The following is a 14,681-nucleotide window of genomic DNA, read 5'->3' on the forward strand; positions in this document are numbered from 1 at the left end:
CCTATAACGTAAAACGTTTTCCTTCTTCTGTCTTTTCCTTTTCGAACAACGTGGAAAGATCGAAGGACAATCCTCCCCGAGCAATATTCCTCTCGGACGAGGAGAGATCCTCGCGTCTTTTTTCCGAGATTACAGAGGACTGACGTTTGCATCGAATCCTGCCCCTCGATACTGTTTCAAAGTTTCCCCCTCGATTCGCTGGTCGTGGCTCTCTAATTAGAGACGAGAGGCCCGCGTACATCGAGGCATCGCGTATCCAAACAGGGAATAATTAGAACGATAATGGAGGTGTATCGAGGGGGGAGGAGGTTGACTGGAACTCGGGCGAGTGTTTGCGCGTCGGGAAAGCCTCCGTGTCGATCCATCGCCCCGCCATGTTTGCCCTGCGTTTACGTGGAAAGCCTGAAATGTACGGCGGAGTTTGCTTTGGGCGCGTTTCGTCGCCGAGCCTCGAACTCGCTGCCGCGGTTCAACCTTCAAGTTCAAGGCGCCCGTCCCACTTAGCGAGACAATGTTGAGGGTAAACAAGACATCCCGCACGCTGCGTCTCGACCGTCCGTCTTCGGCGTGGGAACGACTTCGCCGAGTCTGCTTCTGCCGCGATCGTTCGCTTCGACCCGATCTGGATTAACGGGCGAGCTAATATTGAGATTGTCTCTAGGTGGAATTCGCCCCCCTCCCCCGTGCTTCGTTTGTCCAACTGTGCACACAAGCTCGTTGCGAACGCCGATTCTCTACGTTGTACGCGGAGTAATAACGTTTCTCCTAATGTTTTCGAATTATTGGGAAAGTATGCGAAATATTTATATGCAAAACATATGGAAGCATTCTTGGCGAAAGCTATTCCGACGTCCCTTTGTTTTTCACCTTACATTCTCAATTTTCCACTATCCGATATTGAAATTAAATTTTAATTAGCGTAAAATCATAGTTAACGAAGAAAGTTAACGGAATCCCGAGTCGTACGGATCCCCCCCGACAGATTTGAATAAATAGAATTTCGCTGCAACGATCGTAAATATCCAATAGCATCCCTATCAACGCGATGGTTACCGACGTCGTCACCGACGTTACCGTGTTCCAAGGCAATACGATCCGTGAAATGAGTATCGGTATGGACTGTACAGAGGAACGAATCAGGAAATGACGGGGAAGTTGATCCATCACCTCCGTCTCCTCGTGATTCCCCATAAGGTCGGGGTGAAGGAACCTTAATGACTGGGGTGGCGGGGGCAAGGAAAGGAGCAGCGAAAGAAAGACGGCGATCCTCCTCCCTGGCTGCACCTGTGTCGTCGAGAGAGGAAGAGGGAGCAAGAGAGAGAGCCTGGCCGACGATCCCTCACCGATGGGCCCCCTCTCGTACCAGCTTTTCAGATCGGCGACGCGACATCCCGACTAGGAAACCGGTACAAGGAACCGGTGATCCACCGCGAGTTGGCGCGGCTCCCGGCCTACGACGAACGTGCGCGAGATTTCGCGGAATCGAACGTGACCGGTCGAGTTTCGCCACCACCTTCTTCCTCCTTCCGCTCCTTTTTCGCCACTTAACGCGTAAGTTCGGGATCGAAGGCGCGGCGAATCGATCTCTCTATTCCAACCGTTCGAACACGGCGGCATTTCGCATGTCGAGCGAACGATCATTACGGCATTCGCCTCGGAATCCTTACAAGGATTCGCGTCGAATCGACCGCCTATTGTAACCAATCCCCCCTCCCCGTTATAAATGCTTGGCAAATAGATTCCGCGAAACAGAAGAGAAATTCAAGCGGGACAGGGAGAAGAAGAAGAAGAAGAAGAAGAAGAAACGACTTGCGCGCACACATACGAAGGGGATGGGGTCGGAAAATGAAGTTTAACCAACGCGATAAACGCGTTTTAGGTGGGTGCGTGGGTACCGGTCGGCTCGGCACAAAGGGGAAGGAAGAAGAAGAGAGCGCCGGCTCGAGCACGAGCCAGAACCGCGCTCTCTCTCGCCATTGTCCTCCGCCCGTGGTCCAGGTGTTGAACGCTCTCCCCTCGTTGAAAGGCACGACGGGGCCGGCCCGTGTGATTAATATACGCGCATCCGGCGTATATATATATATATGTATATACGCGCTGGAATAATTTTCAACCTCACCTCTGTAACGAACGACTCGCCGCCCCGCCAATCTTGTCAACGGCGCGAAAAGAAAACGAGAAGAGATCCGAGCGACGGAGCTACGCACGCTCCGTCTGCACGGCCGAGCTGGAACCGGCCTACTGGAACGGGAACCGGCCTTGTTCCAGTGGCCCTCTATAAATAGAATCCGGCGGAGCGGTTGTGATGATCAATATTCGTGCATCCGGCTGGCACGACGGATATTCCTACTTGTAGTTTCATAAGATGTATAAATATTTTTTATGGCCGCGGCCGAATGAAACAGAGGCTCCCTTCCACGGAAAAAAGAAAGAAGAGCAAAGGGCGTAACGATCATATTACATGGAATTTTGAACCACGGACGGGTTTGGATATTGGACAGTGAAATTGGGACGAAGTCTTTTTCGAGAAAGGAATTCGTTGCATGGGGGGCAGAGGGGTGTGTGCGTGCGTGTGTGTTGAACGGCGTGGTTGTTGCGAGGGGAATAAGGGGAGAGAGTCGGAGGAGATAGAGCGCGCACGATCGGAATAATGCCCGTCGGTGTATTCGCGCGAAGCAACCGGAGGTGTTGGTGGACTGTAAAGGGAGAAGCATAGTCGGCTCGTGCACGAGCCACACAGCGGGGGCACACAGCTCTGCGGTGTCCCCGTGGCCCAGGTGCAGGGCCACCCTCGCGTCCCCACCACTCGCCCTTTTTTACGAACCTAGCCACACCGAACGTCACACATGCATAAAGCTTATTCTCCCCCTCCTTCTCTCTCTCGAGGCGGCGCAGACGAACGGTGTGGCTGACCTGCGAAGATCGACTTCTCGAGGCAGGGCAAGGCGAAATAACGTCGGCGACGGGTGAACCGGATACGAGCTTGCGGACCACGACCCGACAACAAAGCCACCCAACGCTCGATGGCGTGGTTGTTGTGTCTTACCCCGTGTAAGAGGATCCAGATAGGATCTTCCTTGAATCGTGTCTCCCCCTCCTTCATCGAAGCCCACCTTGATCGGGGACAGGTTCACGCGACGACAGACCGAAACCTGTCCGACTGTCGTCCGCCTTGGAACGATGATAATCGGACACCGTGGAGGACACCCACGAAACGAACGCGGGTCGCGGCTCGTTTCGACGACCCGAACCCGGTGATCGATGATATAAATCTCGCTTCCATCTTCCGTCGAGAGAGGGTTGCTTCAAGGCTGCAGCAACCGACGCGGCAGATGGTTAATTAAGTTTTACGTGGCCGACCGCTCTCCGATTCGAGATACCCTTAATGATCGAACCACTCCGTAATAATAACGATAATAACGATAATAATAATAATAACATCCTCCGAGATATCCTCCCCCTCTGCCGAGATATCGTATCGGATCGTATCGATGGGAAAATTATTTCTAATTCTATGGCTTCCTCTCGTCTCGCCCTTCCTTGCCCCTCCCCCCGAATGAACGAATCCTTATCGACTCGACCTCCCCCAATCGAGCAGGATGAAAAGGACGAAAAGTTTCATTTCGATGTTCCATTGAAACCGGCGTGGTTTAATATCGGTCCCCTCTTTCGTCGATTCCGACGTTCGATCAAGCCAGCCAGATACTCGAGAAAAAGGCTACACCCGATCCTCGATTTAAAAGGGAAAAAGAATCTTCACCGACGTCAGATTCGATTCTCCTACTCGCTCTGCCCCTATTTCAAGGATACGCTCTATGTATTCCTCTGTACGTCCGAAAACGTGGAAGGTGGATTATTCGCGGGAGCGATAAGGGTTGTCGAGGAACGAGAGGGGTTATTAATCGCCGTCACGCCGATGATTGGTCGAGATAGCGGGATGGTAACCGGGGCGGAGGTTTCATTCTTCACGGCCTCCATCGCTTTCGCGATATACGCGAATGCCGGACGATTAACGATCGTACCTCGGTCGCGCTCGTTAAGCGACAGTTTCTTCTCCCCCTCGAGACGAAACGGGCGAGAAGGAGGGGAGAAAAAGAAGGGAGGGACGAAGAAGATGAAACTGGTACACCCGAGATCATCACCGCGAAGGTCGAAGACGAATGATCCGGACCCCGGTGCCTGGATGCATTATCGCCGCGCGAGCGGGCAAAAGAGTCGTGCACGAGCAGCGTCGGGGCGACACTTTCGTAGAATCGTGGATCGAGTACGTGACGACGATGGCGATCTGGGGGAGGTCCTCCTCCGCCTCGAGCCAAGGTCGCGTACGACTAATAATAAACTCGTACGGTGGGCAGAAATCGATTTCCCCCATAGTGGGATCGATGAGGATCGAAGATGTGGCTTCATCTAGTAGTTGATCGTAGTTGGAGAGTGCTTTCTCTCGCTGCTTCGTCGCTTCGTTTCGACGATATTTCGTGGAACGAGACACGTGGGTCGGTCCATATTCGAGAAGCGAATACGGTGAAAGTGGTGGCGACACGCGGGGACATACACAAGCGTCGATTGCAAATGGAATCGTTTGCGAAAGATTTTGACGGCTGCCAGAAAAAAAACTGCTTTCTCTTTTAGGGCGTGGAACCAACGGACGAGTCGATCGTCGATCCATTTTCGATTGTTCGATCGTACGAGTTTGATTTGAATATTTCGTGATACCTCGAATATCTCAGGACGATATTTTCGTTCGAAAGAGACGGTTTATATTCGATTCATAGAAAATGGAACGTGATCGGGCAACCGTGTACCGATTACCTTACGCAATATTGCAATTAGCCCATTGCCAGCGAGTTTTTCTCGTTTCTCTTGCGCGGATAATCGTGCGAAAATTCTGGCAACAATGATAGGAAGTAATGGGTAGAATACGAACGAAGAACGCAATCGTTGTGTATCACGGGGATTTCCTATGTGTCACAATTCCGCTCCATTTTCTCCTCCTCTCGTGGAGGAATGAATCATTGAAAATAACAACGAGGAATTGACAGGAAGCAAACGAACGAAAAAAAAGAGGGAAGAATATACACTTTTGTTTGAACCAAGAAATCAACCCAATTACTCGTAACGAGTTAAATAAATAGCTCCGTGACGAACTATACGACTCCAGCCGAACAAATTAGCTCGATTCGATCGTTTCAATTTCATTCCGGCTCTAAACGATAAAGCTTACGGTTAGCGATCGGGAGGAGGAAGTGAACGTTATCGAAATACGGCCGATTGTGCTCGAGAAAAGTCACTTAAGGCCCCTTCGAGATCAGTCTCTTGGATCGGTTCTACGAGATCGGTTAATGGCGTTAAAGCAGAAACTGAGCACCGGTTAGAAAATTTACCGTTACCGAGGGCCGATTACCATTAGAGATTAGTTCTCGCCCGGGATCGCGCTTATATCTGCCTCCGCTTGCCTTTTCATATCTTTTCCTTTTTCCTTCGCTTCGCTCCTCCCTCCCTCCCTCTTTTTCTCAACCACCCGATTAAAACTCGGCCGACTCGCGTGCGTCTCGTCAACGGTAAAGTTCCGCCGATTCCACGCGATATCGTATCACGAAAAGGCCCTCTCCTCTCTCCGTCCATCCTTAATCTTAAATCGAAGTTTCTCTCTGCTCCCATCGATCTTTCTCCAGCCTCGAATTAACTATAATTCTGTAATCGAAGAGTTCGAGTTTGAGAGCGCCTTTTTCTTTCTTTCTTTCTTTCTTTCTTTTCTTTCTTCATCCGCACGAGATGATTCCTCGATCTCGGGTTACGAGAAGAACGAGAAGGCTACCACCCAAGTTAAATTACACGTCTTCCTTCTCTCTCTCTTTCTCTCTTCTTTCCCTCTATTTCCTTCCATTCCTTTTCTTTCTTCCTTTCTTCTTCTAAATTCATATCACACCGTCAAACCGGTTTCCTCCTAAACCACACTAAATTCTAACGCTACACTTACTAAATATTGCTACCATCTTAATCGTTATCATCCGATTCGTTATCTCTCATCGTATTAATCAAATTACTTTTTTCTTCTACTTCCTCGAATACCTCGATTCATTCCTCGTTCAATGGCTTTCCATTCGTCGATGACGAATAATAAAAAAACCCAAGACCGCGATGACGATCTCGATTTCCAAGAGGACAAAATTTCGATCGTGGAAACGAGCGATGGTGTACGGAAGGAGGAAGGGAGGGAGGGATTTCTCGTCGATTTGATCTCGTCGCACGCGTGCTGCTCCCTTCATTCGCTGTATAATGTTACGCGCTATTGTACTTAATCCCCGCCACTCTTACGGTACTCCCTGTTCCCTGGAACACCGCGCTACTTCCAGAGAGTTGCCCGGGCTCTCTTTCATTCCTCCTAACAGCAATAAATAAGCCTATAGCAGGCCCCGCTCGATAAACCGAATATGGAAGATTCGCTGCAATTGAATCGCGCGTATACAGATAGAGGGAGCCGATTCTTAAAGCCTTTTCTGTCCTCGCTTTTGTCACACAGGCTACGCAAGCTATATAGGATCGCCGGTTACCTCTGGCCGATTTGGTCATGGTCGTGTTTCCAGAATCTCGTTTATAGATTTTTAGAATAAATCTATAATCGAGAAAAAATTAGTCGAAAGAATCTTGGCTGGAAGTAAGAAGTCAGAAGTAACGATTTTTTTGATCTTCAATTGAGAATTAATTTGAATATTAAAACGAAGAGGTTATTTATCTGCTTGATCAATTAATTATCAACTCAGTATCAGCTATTTGTTCTAATTATTTAGAAAGAAAGAAGAGGGAATGGATTGAAATTTATCGTATTTATTTAATTGTATCGGATCGCAGTGAAACGACGACGAACGCGGTAAATGGACAGTTTACCATTTTACGACAAGTTAATCCGATGTTAAACTAGAACGGCAATAACGCAGTTACAGCTTAATCCCGGTGTAACGAGTTGCGCGACAAGCGCGGATCGTTTCGTGCCTGAGAGAGTGCCTAAACACAGGGGGGAGGGGGCAATTACACGTGTCGGATCGGATAAGACTCGTCCGAGTGACATTTATGAGATAAGCGGAGACGAAAAAGTGGAAAATCATTTTCACTCTCATCGAATCGAGAACACCTGTGATCTCGTGAACGAGATATGAGAATGGATTCACAGAGGCCGTTACACCTGTTACCGGATTATTTTCGTGAATAAAATGGCGCGGTGCGTCCCCGTGCATGGCCGTGCCTCGCCTTCTTATAGGTATAGTCGAGTACAGTGGAGAACGATAGTCGGTGGCGAGGAGAAAGAATATATTACGGGTCGAGGAGACGAAAGAAAGAGATGGGAATAGAAAAGAGAGACGAGGATAGGTCACCGACCGGTTGTCACTGACAATTCCAACGCGATACGTGCGCGATACAGGTATGCCTACATTGTTCGAGGAACTGGGGCAATAGTGCAGGTTCACTAAACCACCACGAACTGGATTCTATGTATCTCGACACCTTTATTTTCGTTTGTCCCGGGACTAAAGGGCTCCGAAGGCTCCTCTTTTCTAGGCCACCTGTCGCTCCACCGAATTTACCGTGGAAACTCCATTGACTCAGGTCTGATTCGCATCGAGGTGACGTTAAGTCAGAGAATCGTCCCTTTCGTGCATACGAATGAATTACGAATCACGAAACTTGGTGTTTCTCTTTTTTTTTTCTTCTTCTTTTGTTTCTCGTCGAGGCGTTTTCGAGAGGAACGAATCGGTGTGGAATGATTCAGAGAAGAAACAAACCGGAAAGAATGGTCGATGCAACTTTTTTGTTTTTTTTTTTTTCTTCTTCAACGAAAAAGCAATGGCGATCGAATCGGTAATCGGTTTTCGAGGTTACGTGTTCGAGGTGACGTAACCCGTGCGTTACGAAATTTTCTAAAGGATTTCGGATATTTCGCGAATTATTATTATACCCGAGACGTTATTTTTGCATAAATTCTTTCGAGACTCGGCCGTGTATTTTTTTTTTCCAAGGAAGCGATTTATTTTTTTCCAAGTTATGTAAATTTGGGTTTATTGGCTCTTTGGTGTTCGTTGAACTTCGAAAGGAAAGAAAGCACGTTTTCTGCACGATTTAAGTGGGCAATTTACATAAATGAAGACCGTGCATGAAAGAAACATGATAAGTTCATTCTCGTCGATTTTTACGTCACTCGGCCTCAATGTCAAGATCGTGGTAACGCGACTTTTGAAACATAACTTTGGAAAAAGAAAAAATCTCACGTTACGCAAGATTGAAAAAAAAATTAACTATTAAAAACATTACGTTTATCAGATTAAAAGACTATTGAGAGAATATTGAAAATAAATAGAGAGAAAAAGAAGGAGCAATTTTTACAACGACGGTTTCGTCGATGATTTTATCAAAGGCATCGAAAATATCGGACAAACAGGGCTGTGTGGAACTCGAACGAAATCGAGTCCGGCGTCGGTCGATTAACGTTCTAAAAACCGTTCGTGCAATACGTGCGACGAGTCCAAAGCTCGTTCCCTCGGAGCCGATTCGTGCGCGCATTGAAATTCTCTCGGATCTCGTCGAGGTAGAGTAGCCGATTTTTATCGAGTACACGACCGGTTACCGGGCAGAGCTCATAAACCGCATTCGACATCGAGGCACGGGCATGGCCACGTAAGGAATACGAATATCACAAGGTAAGCCCATTCGTGGTATTTGAATCGGCCAGACAGAAACCGTTCGAAACCCGTTCAGACCGCGGATCCACGAACGACCGTGAAACCGTGCCGCGTGAATTCCAGCACGACGGTCGCGTGTCGCCGGTCTCGCCGTAAACGCCGATGTTAATTCGAAATATCCACTGGATTTCAACCATTTCGTCCCTCCCGTACGTCATCTCCCTCTCCTCGAACTTAACCTGTACTTTGCAAATGAGGCCATCTGACGGCGAAGAGAGTAACGAGTACTTAGTAACGTGCTTAACCTCTTCGAAGTTGAGAGAACGCGTGTTCGAAGAAGAAAGAAATTCTAAATTCGAAGAGTATCGAAGAAAATCACCCACCCATCGAGGTATTTATACCGATTGATAGTTCGTGTCGCTTAATTTTCCATATATATATACATACACGATACGATAACGTTCAAACGCAAACTGTTCGACAGAAACGCCGGCGAAACGGACGATTCTGTAATTGAATTTCTTTGTTCGTTCCTCCCAACGATGGAAAATTCGTTTCCACCGCTGCTAAAGAAGATTCTTCTCCTCCCTTCCGGAACACGACGCGAGCAAAATCCAGGATTGTGACGGAAAGTCGATACCCAGCACGGGACTCCTTTCGTTTTTTCGCCGGATGGAGTGACGGCCGGTTAACCATCGTACGTGAAATCGCGAAAATGAAAATCGTTGAACCTTCGATGCACCCTTCTGCCCGAGTCATTGGCCCGAAGAATTGTCCCCGCGAATTTCTGATCCCTCCCCGTTTCACCTCTTCCCCAGCCTTCATTCTTATTCACGCGCGCGAACCCGAGCGTATCCAAATTCCGCGATAATCGTAGGAGGAAACGGTGTGCCGTGGAAGGAGCGTGTACATCGTTACCGTGGTCTCTTTGAAAGATTCGGCTACGGGGAACAAGGCGTGACGTTGAATTAGCACTTGGTGTACGAGGCACGCGTGCCTTGAATACGAGGTGGTCGCATTGTCGGTACCGCAAGCCCCGTGCGAATAGAATTCGAACGTGATCGGTGTCGATTCCTCGTTTGAAAGAACTTTCTGAACCTCCATTGTTCCTCTGTTTTACGATTCGAAGTCGTTTACCTTATAGCGTTCCCGGGTTTGAGCTCTCGGAATAATCGAAGGGGTATAGACTGACTTAACTTCGGTGTAAGTATTCTTTTTACTCGGTGGTAATGTAGCTGGAATATTCGTCGAGAGGCAAAGAGATTTAACTGTGAATTGTATGGATTTTCTTTGAAAGAAATATCAGGAAGTCGAAGTATCGAACTCTTTGCGGGGAATAAAATTTGAAAAATTTACGAGAGGTTCGTGCTCGATACGTGAAGTAATTTTTTTCCTTCCTTCTTTTTTTTTTTCAAATAAAATATTCGACGATGTTAACGAATTATCGATATTTCTCTGGTAACTTTGGTTGCGAAGAAAAAAAAAAGAAGAAGAAGAAGAATCGTTTCGAAAGGAAATATAAAAAATGTAAAAATTCTAAATTTAACGTACAAAATATATAGGCATTTGAAAAATTGGCGGGAGTTTGGGGGAATTCCAATGGCATCGCTTAAATTTTTCGTACGTTTCGTCGTGCGTTTAGGGAGAATGAATAATTGATCGCCGCTTTTGAACACCGCCTTAGCACACGTTGAATACAGGATTTCACGGGCCGATAGGTCGAGTCTTCGTGCTCGATATTTTTAATAGCCCTTTTTCAATAGTGGCCAGGTAGGGGCCAGTGGCCGACCAGCCGTCCAGGTGCTGTTCTTTTTTTGAAACGCTATATACCCAGCTAGCCGATAGGAAGCGCTGCCTCTTTTAATGCTCGATCGCTTCTAAATAGTTTGGCGTTCGAAAGATATAACCCGACGACCACCGTTCGTTAAACGCGGCTATGATCCAACCAAAAGTAACACCGATCGTTTTCGAATTCACTTTTCATTTCACTCTCTTCGAACGAGAATTTAATCGAGATCTAATCTCAAACGGAGAATCGATGATAAATAAAAATCTTCTGATGAATTATGAATCAAAAATCGTCGAATCTTTTTTCTTTTTTTTTTTCTCTAAAAAATTCGATATTCTCAAAATTCTCATCACGTATGAGATTCGGATATCTCTCTGGACATCGGGACGACATTCCCTTAGTGCATAAAAAATTCGATAATTAAATTTCGCTACGTCTCGTAAAAGAGACGACCGCCATGTTTCGAGGAACGAAACATTCCAAGAGTCGAAAGGCGGTCTGTCGAAGAGGTTAGATTGTTTTTTCTTTTTTTTTCTTTTCCAGACGAAACCGTGGCGCTCCAGTCGCGCACGACCCGAATTCGTGGCGCGACACGATCCGCATCTCTCGGTTTTTTACCGTTTCGCGTGGGCTCGGTGGCTACGTGATTCGAACGGAAGAGAGGGCGGTCGAAATAATAATGGCGCATGCACAATAACGGAAGACTTCTTACGAAGATTCTTGGAGATGCCTCTCGTATACTTTCACCTCGGCAATACACGGTATTTTTTTCGATCGATCGGGCAAAATTCGCCGGATTCTCTCTCTCTCTCCCTCCCCCTCCCCTTAATGCTAATCATCCGACTCGTACATGCATCGTTTGTTCGGGAATCAGCGGTTAATTATTCAACAGCGACACAACAACAGGCAGGCTTGAAATGGCGAAGCGTGTAAAAGTGGCCGGTGTCGTGCCAAGAAGTTGTGCGACATCGTTCGCCGTAGTATACGGTTTGAAAAGCTGAACGGCACTAACGGGCAAACGAAAGAAAGCTGAGCGCGTCTGGAGCTCGAAGCAAAAAGTAACGTTCACCTCTCTGCGAAAGGGGGACGTGAAGCAGACGCGAAGAAAAGAAAAACCGAGAGCCAACTATAGCCCAGCCGGCTATTATCGTCGATAATTAATTCGTGGCACACCTAACTCAAAACCTGCCACGGTTACCTCTTCTCTCCACCTCTCTCCACGAGAATCAGAGAACCGTTCCATCCTCCCTTACGCCCCTTCTTGCTTATTTCGTACCTCCTCCGTCCCCCCTTTTCGATCGTTATTTAATTCGTCTCACGATATGCAAGTATTGTTACGAAGGTATACGAAATCGGCTTACGTAAAAAAAAAAAAAACAATCTTTCTCTTCTTCTGGTCTTCTTCCGCGATCGATCGCAATTAAACTCTCTTTCTCTCTCTCTCTCTCTCTCTCTCTATTCGGATCGATTCTCCACGGTTATTGCTCGCGGATCGCGTGCCTCGGATAGCTTCTTACACACACTTCATTACTCTGTTTCATTTTCGTCGATGCGTTTAACAAGGCAGGTGAACCCGGCCTGTCTGTTGCCACGGTGCAAGACCGCAGACCAGAGAGCGGAGGATGGTCTCGGTAATTAACGTTTAGTAATTAGCAATTAGTCGGTGGAGGCGGTGCGCAAAGAGTCCGAGTAATCAGAGGCATTGTAAGACGGATACGAAAGCGAGGAAAATGCGAATGCAAATTGCACGCATTGATCGCAATCGAGGCCCCTCGCAGGTTTCAACTCTTAGCCACCTCGAACAAGTAATATTTAGCCTTTCGATCGATTGGAACAGGTATGAAACGCGAGCGAAGGTACGAGGGCACGGATGCGATTACGAGCGAGGCGTACGTTTGCGACTTTTCGATCGTCGATTAGACTCGTTGGGATTTTTTCTTTTTTGGAACGATATTTGCCAAGCGAAAGAGGAATGCGGGAAGGAATTTTTCAATGCGCGACGTATCCAATAATGGAATTAACGTCCAATGCAGAATATTAACGCAATGCGACAATCTTGCGCAATTTGGCAGGTTTAATAATCGTCACGAATTGTCGTATGTCGATGGTGCTGTTCGATTCTCGATTCGGGTCGAAGCTTTAGAACCCGAACGAAATCCTATAATATATTTGCATCGATGTAAAAATTAAAAAAGATTATATATATATATATAAATTTGGAAAAAATGAAAAGTTGAATCAAAAGCTGGTGTAAGAGAAATGTATATACATCGTACGCGGTCAAGTACGATCGGTTATCGAACCCTGGAAAGAGCCTAGGCAGGCTCATGAAAATTCGTAGCACGGTATAAAACCACTCGTTTCCACGCGATAATTAGCGGATAAAGAGCGCGGTCGCGTAATTAATTGGTCGTCGTTATTACGGAGAAGCAAAGTTAAATCGTTGATTAGAAAGCCCGCGTTTCCTGGCAAAAGGTGATTCACGGTATGCCAACGGATCGAGAAACGAGCGCACGCTCGCCTACACTCCTGATCACGGTTCATAATGCAATCGTAACTTCTTCAACGTACCTCGACCGTGACAAATTCGCCTTCTCTTTATTCCCCGCAAGAGGGAGCGAATCTCGTTCTCCCCCTGTACGAATACTTCCCGACCGACTCGATCCACGACCATTCTCAGAAATCCCCCGTATCGACCAACATTTCGCCGCAAACCTCGTCCAATTTTCGACCCGATTCACGATAATAAACTTCGAGACGAATTTAACTATTTAACACTCCACTCGGATCTGTCGAAAGACGAGTAGTTATTACCATCGATCGATTTCACCCGAAATATCACGCGCTACGTTACGTTCATCGCATCATCGTTAGAAACGCAACGTTAAGAAATTAAGGAATTATCATTAAATCGAAACTTTATTATATTTTGCTCCACGTTCATACGATTCTTTTTCTATAACGACACGATGCATCAGCCCGACTCTTGCTCCTTCGTCTAACGTCGTCATCGTCCTCGGTATTGAAAACTCGATTCAACGAAGGGGAACACGAACGTCGGCCGACGGGATACGAAGAAGGATCGTGCGCCTCCAACTAGATTCCTCTAGTTTACATTTTTCGTCTCCCGGCCCTTCGCCGCGATCCATTATATACCGATCCCTGGAATTTCTTCTGACTCATTATACCAGGTTCGCGTTCCACCTTTGCGGACCCTACTTTTATATTCCCGTGCGGACCTGCCTCCGGGAAAATCGATACCGTTTCGACTCTGTTCCCCCTCCCTCTCCCCCTTTTGTTAGGGGGACCGAAGGAACGATCGGATCTCCCATTTCGGATACCCGAATCTATACCCTATACCGAATACTTTGCAAACCCGAATCTTCGCCAATCTTTGAAATATATCTCTTCGAACCACGGACGTCTCGATAGCGGTTTCGATCGATTTCACGAACCGCTGCGGGCTCGTCGGTCGAGATTCGATCGGTATGCCTGTAGTCCGCGAACTTGGGGAAGGAATCCTCGAAATATTCGTTTCATTCTCGCTACGGAAGGAGCATCGTTCGTACACCGATTCTCAGATTCCGATTCCGACCGATGCGTTACGAGTTGCGTCGAGATTCGCTTGGTATTCACCTATCGGCCGTGTTTGCCTCGGTATTCAGACACGGTTTCTTAATTGTACGAGGTGTTCGTGCACGTACGGCTAGCCTTCACGGCTGCAGGTCGCCACGCATACCTATTGTACCGCCGCGTTGAATTATTTAGGCCCGGGCCCTCTTTGACTCCGTTCGAACCGGTCCAGCCTCCGACCGCGAGCCGCTCACCCACACCGGAAAATCTCCTTTAACGATCCCCCGTGGCGAAAAATTTCCATTCCCGTTACCGAAAATTCCTTTCTGGAAAATTTCTTTTCCTTTCTTTCCTTTTTTCCTCTCGTCTACGAGATGAATTATTTCTACGTATCGAGCAATTTCTCGTTCGCAAAGTTGCCGCGAGTTGGAACGCGTAGGTGTACGTAACAGGTGTATTTCGATCGGGCGTCGAGCCGTTACGAAGCGATTTTACACCCGGCGCGGATTTATCGATCCCTTCTCACGACTCACGATCGCGTTTGAAAGCTAAGCGGATCACTTCGCACGTATAGCGATCGTTCGAATTATCGCTCGACGACAACGAACGATTGCGCTTACTCTTCCAAGACCTCTTATCCCTTGCAC

The 14,681-nt window shown here is 47.4% G+C and overlaps 1 protein-coding gene across 3 annotated transcripts in view; it reads right to left on the bottom strand.

Moving 5' to 3' along the window:
• The window catches only part of LOC107998154 (titin-like), a 100,015-nt gene that overhangs the window by 35,702 nt on the left and 49,632 nt on the right, over positions 1–14,681 (bottom strand). The gene's annotated exons all lie outside the window — the stretch shown is intronic.

Source organism: Apis cerana, linkage group LG3 (genome assembly GCF_029169275.1).
Source record: "Apis cerana isolate GH-2021 linkage group LG3, AcerK_1.0, whole genome shotgun sequence".
Taxonomy (NCBI): Eukaryota; Metazoa; Arthropoda; class Insecta; order Hymenoptera; family Apidae; genus Apis; species Apis cerana.